The sequence below is a fragment of the Macadamia integrifolia genome, chromosome 14 (assembly GCF_013358625.1).
Source record: "Macadamia integrifolia cultivar HAES 741 chromosome 14, SCU_Mint_v3, whole genome shotgun sequence".
NCBI lineage: Eukaryota > Viridiplantae > Streptophyta > Magnoliopsida > Proteales > Proteaceae > Macadamia > Macadamia integrifolia.
This window is the reverse complement of record NC_056570.1, coordinates 24,219,488-24,228,447: the sequence shown is the minus strand read 5'-3', so window position 1 is coordinate 24,228,447 and position 8,960 is coordinate 24,219,488. Positions and strand designations below refer to the sequence as shown.

Here is an 8,960-nt window from a genome sequence, read left to right as displayed (position 1 = left end):
GGGGGGGGGGGGAAGATAAAGTAAACATATCCATGCATTATATACATCACATGTAATCCCATGATCAGCCCCATGCCACAACATAATCATCGTGTAATAAAACATAGCATTAAATTTAATTAACAATTAAATAAATCAAGTAATTAAACACCTTAATTTGCTGCCCAAGTAGCGTACATTCAGTTCCACATTAAGGTTTGAAGGCAAAAGGGTCATTTTGGTTTTATCACATTGTGCCCAAAGTAGACAAGAGCAAGAAAGGTAATTTCAATATCTTTGAATTAATTATTTAATTCCATGAACAAATCTCGATTTATTTTTTTAATTGGAATTGTTGTTGGAACAATACCTAAGCTTAATGTCACAGCCTGCCCACTGAAGGGTGGTTAGGCTGACTTAGTGCTAGTGGGAGTGCTAAGTGTCGGCGCGGTTGCTTAGAAAGGTCTAAGGCCGTGACATTAAGGTCCAATGGAATCGAACTGATCCATAATCAAGTCGAACCCCAATTGGGCTCACTACCTAATGTAAATCGATTTTGGGTTATGCCCAAAAATTGATTTTGGGGTGGCTCAAACCCATATAATATGAACAATTAAAATATGAGAAAGTGTTTCTTGTGGAGGAGCGCATAAGATATTATTCACAAAAGAGTCATTTTCCTTTTCAGGGGTGATCATTTTGCCTCCTCATGGGTCTAGGCGTAAAGATTACACTCTATTGCAAAATAAATAAATAAATAAATAAATAATAAATAAATAAATAAAAAACAAACATAATACTCCCTGGTTCAATTTATAAAAAAAAATGCACACCCAAATGGCACCACCATCCTCACACCGGAGGCAGTGTTCCCAAAGTAGAACCTCCAAACAAACAATAATCTCTTCAATGGAGTTAAAAAAAAAAAAAAAAAAAAAAAAAAAAACATAATGGAAGAATTGCCTCTGAATACACTAAATGCCTTTTGACTTCTGATAATTGAGCTCGGCATCAAACTTCATTCGTAATTCTCTGGAAAATAAGGCATAGATATAAATAGAATGAATCGGTTTGATACCTACCTAAACATTTATAAATGATGGATGGAAACCTCTCTGATAATGGAGACAAGGGCATTCGAATTCTTAGGGAACGTTTGTTTAGAGGGGAGTTGGGGGTGAGAATGTTCTCAGTATGTGTCCCATATGTTAGTGGGGTGAAAGACAAGAAAATAAAGATGTGATGAAATTAACTATAGCATCCCTCCCCATCATGTTTGGTTGGGTGGGGGCTGGGAGGAGAGAGAGAGAGGGGAGAAAGAGAGACCTTAGAGGCTTAGACTTTAACTAGAGAGAGAGAGAGTTGCTTCGGACATTTTTGTGTTCAGTTCTGGGAGAAGAAACAAACTAGTGGTGCAGAGTTGGAGTTGCTAGTGAAACCAATTGCAAACATGAGATGAAAATGGAGCGGAGATGTCAGAGAGGTCGGTTTCAGTTTGGGTTTGGATACATTCTTTGTCTTGGTTAAAATTTAGTCCCGCATCGAAAAGTTGTGAGAGAAAAAATCAGTTAAACTTTGACATTGTTGAGCACAACCTTACTTGAACAGGATGTATTCTATATATAGCTCGATTCTTTGCATCCTTGAGTTCTAAGGAGACAGTCTGATTGAAGTGAAATGGCCGTGCGATTTGATCTTAGACACCGACTACCCTTTTTGGGGATCTCATCAAAGTTGTCTCCATATGCTCTTTCTGAGCTGATAATTGAGGAAAAATGATATGGTGATTGTTTGATTTTTATTTTTAGTGGTTTCCATCTCGAAACCGGTTTCATTTTGATATTCATTTTCTTCTGCAAGTTTTGCTCCCGATGAAAGGATTATAAAACAATTCCTCTAGCTTTGAAATTGGACTTATCCAATGAATCTTGAACCCTATTGGGAAGTAGAGGATCATTCCCATAGTTGGTTCAACCCTGGTGTGGTCGTGCAGTTGTCTGACAAACTCGAAAGAAATCCCTTTTTGTCATTTTAAAAAGGAAGCGAACAAGGGATGATAATTATGCTGGGAGAGTTGACCTCAGACATTTATATGGATCTCCTTATTAATATGGATCAGTAGTCAGATTCTTGTTTGGATTTTTCATGGACCATCTCTTGGCGGAAACCCAATCACGCAGCAAAATGGATCGGATTGGGATCTCTTGCATTTGAAATCGCTGTACAAAAATTAATCAGATGAGAATGAAATGGTTTACCTTAGAACCGCAATTGGAGTTCCTGCTCCAAATAATAGTTCTTCCACACTTGAGCAACTGTAGAGATTGATCTCAACACTTTGAAACTATGATCCACCTTCAATTGGAGAAGAGCAATCTACCATTAAAAATTTCTCCTTTACACACACTCACTCATAAAGGAGAGAAGGAAGTGAGCGAGAAAACATGGGAGAGAAGAGAGGAAGTTTCAAAAAAACAAAATCTCTTTCTTCCTTGTCCTTCATATAATAAAACCTCTTTTAGGGTTTTCTCTTTTGGTCAAATCTTTGTTTCCTAAACAAAGAAAGCCAAATCTTGGTGGTAGAGAACAATTTTCAAAATTGAACAACTACTTTGCTTTTAAAGTGGGAAGAGGTAGAATCTAAAAGGGATTATCTTTCTTATTATGGGTGACAAATATAATCAAATTATATTTTATCCACTACCATAAATAAAAGATAATTAATCATTTAATATTCTCAAATCTTGTCATGTAATATTAACTCTTTAATTTGCACATAAGACTTTCCACTTTTTTAATATCCCATAATGAGCTATAGGGCGTGTAATTTAATACTGTCTAACCCCAACTCATTGTACATGTTTGTTTTAGAAATTCTGTGAATATGATCGGACGTTGAAAAATATTTCAAATAAAATTTAATAAATAAAAATATTATTTTCATATTTAAAAATAAATTTGACATTGGTACCAGATTTCTATCTGATCAAGCACAGACATTCTCTCTCCTTGATATTCCTCAATTAAGGGCAGTGGATCTCATGTTGACAATTTCTTTTATGAACAATATGGAATCACGTGTCCAGCAAACCGATATATAGTCTGTTGGACGTCAACCATTGGTTTACCAAAATACGTGATACAACACTGCAACAAATAAGATCTCTAAAGTCAAATGTCAAGTGATGGGTGCGAATCTCATCATCACACTCTTGGCAGTAATACATGCGAGATTCTTATCAGATTCTTTTCTGCACACATAATATGTGTACTTACATTTATGTACTGGAATCACATCCCTGATAACATACAATGTAACGACCATATGAACAGGATGTCCGGTCATATCCCTAATCGAGAATAACTTTGGGTGAAAACCCATGGAACAACTTACAAGTCCAATAAATAAATGTTATGCATAAATTAAAATAAATAATCTTATTAACAAATCGGGTTTGATGGACATACATATCCAACACCTGTTGTAACCCGACAGTCACTGAGTGGGGGGGTGAATCAGTGAGTCAAATTCCGATCCCCAAAAAACTTGTCTGATGTCTGGCCAAGAAAAACCTGATATACCTGTCCAACCGATTGCCTGGGATGACTGGAAACTTGTATTGACAAGTTTGGTGCTCACACCTTCTCTCTCCTAGGCTTCTTGCTCTTCAAAGCAAACACATCATTGCTTTCTTCTCTTCTTCCTTGGCTTTGAGTTAATATACCATTAACACACTTCAACCACCTCTTTTACCTCATTTAATGGCCTAAGAACATTTATCATCAAGAATGTATGTTCATTCAAGGACCAACAAAGAGGGGGAAGCTTCTCCTATCAAAACCGTAGTATTCTTTCACTCCAAACCCATTTTTCTTGCTTCCATGGTGTAGGGCTTGAAAAAACGAAGAAGCTGCAACTTGGTTCACCCAAATCCGACTTAAAATGAGGGAGATATGACCTTTCGAAGTTGGAGCAATGAGATAGCCCAAAATCGAATCTTCGTACGGGTGGCGTAGGCTACACCGGCAGCGGGCGCAACAGGGGCGAAATCTGACCGTAGATCTCATATAAAGATCTTATAATCCAAGCCGTCCGATTAAACCAACGGACAACAGATCCAAACCGTTAGATTTGAATCTCGATGACGTCATCATGACGTAGGCGCTGACATCGTCAGAAGTGTTGTCGATCTATGATTGGTTGCTTTTCCAGATTTTAAGGGAGCTTGTCTCCCACTCACAAAGTGAAAATGCATATTGACCGTTGGATCCGAATCTTTCATGATGGATTTAATCAGATTTCATGAGATCATTAAGATCGGAATCCTTTTTATACCTTCTATACACGCGCGAAACACAATAACATACCTTGATATAGTGTAACGCCATTGCATCAAGAATTATGCATCTAACCAATCAAATCCCACGCGCAAGCATCTATCTCGTCCATATCACACCAAAATCTCAGCAGCCTTTGGATGGGCATCAAGCCTACGTGGTCGAATCGTGACCATCCATTTCACTTCCTTTTACTCCTCTTTATTACAATCAAGCCCCTGCCTCCATATGTTTCAGTGCTTAAAGACCCCTTGCAACTCAGACCTTCAAAATCTTTAAATTACACAAAAGCCCCTCGAATTTCAAAAATAAATTCCGAAAAATCCACCCAACACCGAGAGCAACTGATGGATTTTCGGTTTGGATTTTCGAACTGACTTTATGGAAACACTTATAACTTTTTCATACGATATCCGATCGAGATGAAACGAACTGCGTTGGAATCGTAACTGGATGCTCTACGACTTTTCAGAAGACTCAATCATCTGAATCATCCATGTAAAAAGACCAAAATGCCCCTACACCTTTCCAATGACGTAGCTTTCTCATACGGAATCGGAACACGATGAAATCAGAACCGTTGGAAAGATTGTATTTTTTTCGTATTGTTACATGTAGAACACTTCCTTTAAAAAATTCATCTTCAATGCCGAAACTGCCCTCGACTACCACAAATGCCGTAACTTCTTCATACGGTATCGGAATGTGACGAAATCAATGCACTGGACTAGGTAAATTACAATCTATCTTTTTCATGAAGAACCGATCTTCCAAAAATGTCATTTTCACTGCCAAAAATGCCCTCGATCGTAAATAGGCTAATTTTGCCAGTTTTGACCCAGAAACCTGCACCACCTATTAATGATGTATTAAACCACTCCATGCATACCAAGCTGATCTATTATCTCATCGGTGACACTGGACACTGCCATGTCATCATTTTCATCCACGTCACCCAAACTGGCCACGTCATCACCGCCACGTGGCCGAGTTGCCAACAAGGACAACCATAAAACAACAACACCATCATAGATAGCCACCACAATATGCGGTCATTGAGCACCAAGAGCCCCATGGCTGATGCCAGTAAGGTTAAGAGGTACATAAGCCCCTTCCTTCTCTTTTCTTCTTTCTCGTTTTGATTTTTTTAAGTATGTGAGTGGATGTGAAGGATAATAAGAATTATTATGAAGGGACATATTAGGATTGACAAACAAAACAAGGAATAGATGAGAATAAATATAAAAATAGGGGTAATATAGGAAAGTCATAGAAAAGGGTTAAATCTCACCCATGATTGTCATCTTCAACCTTTAGCCATTAACCAACTCCGTAGAAAAGGAGAATCTTTAGATCGATTGAACTCCTTTGATGGGCCACGGTTTGGCTTGAACTTTTAGATGAAGATTGTAAACTACAAGGTCTCTTGAATTTGACAGATAGGCACCTCAAAAAGCAAGCAAGAGGAACTGTGTTATCCCTACAACTTAGGTTTGGTGGTAATAGGGGAACTAGAATATTTAGTTAGATCTTCCACTAGAGGTCAAGTTCTCTCAAAACTGTGCAAGGCAAGGCATTCTATGAGGAGACTGTACCCTTAAACCCTCCAAATGATTCGATGAGGATCAAAAGTGATCAATCTAAAAAACTAGGGGTAGAAATGTCGCCCAGAACAGAGTTTTCTCAGGTAAAGAAAATAAACAACAGAATAAGAAAAGAATTGAAAGAAGAAGATAGGAGACTCCATCGTCTTACATGCCTACTTAAAAGGGAAAAAAAAAACAGTAAGTGGAAACTAATTGAAAATAGAAACCACACTAAATTAGAAACTAAAATCTACTCAAATAAAACCTGACTCTCTAAGGGGCCGTTTGATAACACTCTGGGAGAATGTTTCTGGTGTTCTTCCATTCTGCAGGAATGCAAATAGAATAGAAATATGTTTGGCACGTCCGATTCATTTTTGTATTCCCCCAGAATGAACCAATGGAAAAGAATAACTAAAGAATACATTGCAAGAGTACAAAAAAGTTACTTTTCTATTCTTTTACAAACTTAAAAGAACAAAATCATTCATAACCCCACAACCCCTTTTCTGTAACTCACGATCAAAACCCCCCAAATCCGTTGCTTCCCTGCAACAGGTTCTCACTCTCTCGATTGACGCTTCCCTGCAACGGTCGATCTCTGTCGGTCGCCGCTTCCTTGCAACGGTCTCTCCTCTTGGTCGCCACTGCCTTGTCTCTCTCGGTCGCCGCATCCCTGCCTCTCTCTCGGTCGCCGCTTCCCTGCCTCTCTCTTGGTCGCAGATCAGTCGCCGCTTCCCTATCTCTCTCGGTCGCCGCTTCCCTGCAACTCTCTTGGTCGCCGCTTCCCTGCAGCAGGTATTGTTTCTCTCTCTCGTTCTCTGGCTCTCTCGCTCTCCCTGTGCTGAAATTTTGTTATCACAATCTTTAAACCCAGGCTTTGACCACCTAGATATAATTGCAGACAGTTTTATCATTGGCAAGGTGCTGCTTCTATGCATACCAAAGCTGCGCTCTGTATGGCTTCGATGCAGATCTATGCTACGCTTTGTGATCCTTCGGTGCATAACTAGCCTGCTGTCTAATACTTTAATTCAAATTCAAGGGCGTATTCATTACGAATCAAAATCAGTAACCATAGATTTGCGATCCAAGTGTTGGACTGTGGAGCTTTGGACGTGGATATGGATAATTTTTATTTTTCTTTTGTTTCATTATTTTCTTAATCATGATTTTGTTACGTTTTGTTCTCCGGAAAGATGCGCACAATTTTGTTTTGTGGCGAAAAGATACCCAAGTGTGGGGATGTGGAGCAGTAAAGAAGATACTATTTTCATTTTTGGGTTTTGTCGTTTGCCTTTTCTCGTGGTGTGTTAGCCTTTTTATCATCCATTCTGCTTGTCGTGGCTGGTTCAATTTTATTCTTGTGTTATTATCCTTGTGTCATTTGTTCTATGGCCATTTATCAGGGCCAGAGTAACCCGTTTTCTTCTTAGGTGTTCGGTTTAACCAATTTAATCTGGGGTTTTCAGTCATTAATTACTTGCTTTTTCTCTCTCTCTCTCTCTCTCTCTCTCGCTCTTTGTTCGCATGCTAAAAGAAGATTTTTTTTTCTTTCTGGGTTTTTGCTTGAAGAGAAGATTAATTCATAAACAAATTATTTCTTTATTTAAGTTAAATTTGACAATAATAGCATGTTTGAAATTATTGATTTTATTGTTCAAAAGTGAATTTTCATTATTGTACTCTCTAGGAATAGAAGTGTTTGTCAAACGCTGTTTCTGTTCTTTTCCTATTCTAAGGACATTTCTGAAATAGTTTTACCAAACGTTGTTTCTATTCCGCCAGAGTGCCTTCACAACATGGAATCGAAAAAGAACACTTTTGTAAAAGAACACTCTCCAAGAATAGAAGTATTATCAAATGGCCCCTAACTAACTCTAAAAAAAAAGAAGAAATAATTAAAAGAAATCAAATCAATCCCAGTTAACACAATTATCCAATTGCAACAACTCTCCCAATTTTGAAAGAGCTCAACTCTGTCAAGTTGATACGTGATCCAAAGATACCTTGTAAATTGCTCGTTGTTGAGGTGGCATATCTCGAAGCAGATGATGGGAACATACCTCCAAAAGGAGGGAGAGTAGGTTGATCTGTCACTAGAGCAGGAGATTTATCATTGGCATGACATGTTTGATAATGTGTGTGGTATCACTAAGTTCGTATGGCCTCTTTGTTTTACCTTGATTGTGTTCTGTGCACTATCATAAAGGATGGTGTTGCCAAGGTCTACATAAAAGAATGTTGCAGTGCACCAATAAGGTGACTAAACAAGGGACATGGTTTTGTAACGACCCAAATTGTAAATGTACTCGAACAACTACATTGACCTTTTCTAAGTTGTTGGGCCAAAACCTTGCACATGAAACTTTTTTAAGAGTTATTTATGTGCAAGGTTGTGTGCTCCAACGAATTCAGCAGAGATGAAGTTTGCTTCTCTCCAATATCAACAACTGTATGAACATCAATAGTATCAGAAACATACAAGAGTACCCTTTTGTTTGACAAGAGGAGCCTTATCAACTAATTTGTTGAAACCCTTATGAACTAATTTATTGAAATTAATGTAAGACTAGCAGAATGAGTTCGATTTCATTATCATAATTAAAAGACTTCAGCATCTTCATCGAAGGGACATATATATAAATAAGGATCAACATCAACATGCTTCTTTGTCGGCCAAGGATTAAAGTATCGGTATCGGTCACCGTATCGGTCGGCTAAAATTAAGATACGTATCGAAGGGTATCGTATCGTATCGGAGATACACTAAGATACGCTAAAGATACACACATAAATGGATAGGAAACATTTTTTTAAACACTTTTGCATAAAGAATTTGTTAAAAAAAGTTATTGATAACATGTATTATGCATAAACATTAAATTGAGGGTATCGTACTAAGAATTCAAGGTCTGTAGTTGTCCCATAAATGTAAAATCCTTGTTCCCAACCTTGATTTCCACTTTAGTTAGAGAAAAATATGGCTGACAGCAACTTTGGAACAAAAACCCTTCAAAAAATCATTTTTTTCTGAAAAATTACCCATATTGGCCA

General features: G+C 37.9%; 1 long non-coding RNA gene across 1 annotated transcript; it reads left to right on the top strand.

The window, feature by feature from the left end:
• The first annotated feature begins 6,648 nt into the window (after positions 1–6,648).
• LOC122060920 lies at positions 6,649–7,179 on the top strand. Its single transcript, XR_006134500.1, has 2 exons — positions 6,649–6,701; positions 6,808–7,179. It is a non-coding gene; the product is annotated as an uncharacterized LOC122060920 (long non-coding RNA).
• Positions 7,180–8,960: the final 1,781 nt, after the last annotated feature.